Source organism: Octopus sinensis, linkage group LG2 (assembly GCF_006345805.1).
Source record: "Octopus sinensis linkage group LG2, ASM634580v1, whole genome shotgun sequence".
NCBI classification, from domain to species: domain Eukaryota; kingdom Metazoa; phylum Mollusca; class Cephalopoda; order Octopoda; family Octopodidae; genus Octopus; species Octopus sinensis.
The window spans coordinates 104,491,482-104,493,520 of NC_042998.1; positions in this window are offsets into that span (position 1 = coordinate 104,491,482).

The following is a 2,039-nucleotide window of genomic DNA, read 5'->3' on the forward strand; positions in this document are numbered from 1 at the left end:
GTAAGTCTTCGAATTAGCTTTCTCCTTTAAGGTTTTGAGAAGCCTAATTTCTCAAGATTGATATTTAGGCAATGTGTTACATATCCCAGGGCTACAGTAATTACTGGTATAAACCTGAACCTGTAATCTGGATAGAGTAACTGCAGATTTCTCAATAGTTCAGCATGCGTGTTCTCTTTTTCACTGATCTTCAGCTTTATGTTAACATCCGCTGGACCGCTAATTTCCACAAATGTGTACAGTTCCAGTTCTCTATCCCAAATCATTACAGCAGATCTCTTGTGCCTACATTATGTATGAATGTATGTACGTATGTATGTATAAGCGCAGATGTAGCTGTGTAGTAAGAAGATTGCTTCCCAGCCACGTGGTTCCGAGATCAGACTCAGTGTGTGGATCCATGGGCAAGTGTTTTCTACTGCAGCCTTGGGTCAACCATAGCCTTGCGAAATTTGGTAGACAAAAACTGAAAGAAGTGTGTGTGTGTGTGTGTGTGTGTGTGTGTGTGTGTGTGTGTGTGTGTGTGTGTGTGTGTGTATTCTTTTATTCTTTTATTTGCTTCAGTCATTTGACTGCAGCCATGCTGGAACACCGCCTTTAGTCGAACAAATCGACCCTAGGACTCATTCTTTTTCCTTGTAAGCGTAGTACTTATTCTGTAGGCCTCTTTTGCCGAACCATAAGTTACGGAGACATAAACACACCAACATTGATTGTCAAGCGATGGTGTGTGAGTGCGTGCGCGTGCACGCGCGTTTATCGCCATTTTAACGTGGGTGTTTCCTAAAAGATGACGATACTACTGTTTTAACCCCGGAAGATATCTCCCTCAGCTAGTTTATTCAGTGTGCTTTTGCTCTAGATAATATGCATATTTAATATCTCTCTATATGCATCTGTGTGTGTGTTTATATGTCCATGTAGGTATATCAGAACCCGGTGTATAAAAACAACTCTAATATATTATGTGCATTTTAAAATGCATACTGTAAAACGCAATGCAGTGCATCCATGTTAATTAATATTCTGTATGGTAAGTAGGTTGCTTACGAACCACATGGTTCCGGGTTCAATCCCACTGCGTGGAACCTTGGGCAAGTGTCTTCTACTATAGCTTCGGGCCGACCAAAGCCTTGTGAGTGGATTTGGTAGACGGAAACTGAAAGAAGCCCGTCGTGTATGTATATATATATATATATATATATATATATATATATATATATATATATATATATATGTATGTATGTAGGTGTGTATGTGTATATATGTTTGTGCGTCTGTGTTTGTCTCCCCACCATCGCTTGACAACCGATGCTGGTTTGTTTACGTCCCCGTAACTTGGCGGTTCGGCAAAAGAGACCGATAGAATAAGTACTAGGCTTACAAAGAATGGGTCCTTGGGGCGATTTTCTCGACTAAAGGCGGTGCTCCAGCATGGCCGCAGTCAAATGACTAAATCAAGTTAAAGAGTAAAAAAGTAAAGAGAGTATCATCGAATATACGTTTAGGCAAATCACTTAGACCAGACGAGCTGAGTTCTCCGTAAATGCTAAAAATGTCTACAAGGTGGTCATCTATTCATGGACGGAAGATAGCAAGACTTTCTCTCACGAAGGTCAAATCGATCTCACATTTTCGGTCTACGGAGAGACAAACACCATGACGTAACCTCTTAGTTTACTTCACACAGCGATGCTAAAATTGTATGTTTATTAAAAAAAAAGGTATACCTTACATTTCAATTTATCCAAAAACGCTGCGTTTTCTACTATGATTTAAGTAGGTAACTATATATTAAAACCCGTAGCATGGCTTCACACAGGTATTTATTATTTATTTTCCATTCCAATCACTACCTCTATTTACCTCCCAATGATGATCGCTAGTATTCACTCGGATACCATTATAAAACCATAGTATTGATTTAATTATATAGCTAGCCCCATCACACAAACGCATACGTACGCACACAGGTTCACACATACGTACACACACACTCATTAATTCACACTAGCATACATGTTCTGTACTCTTTCTTG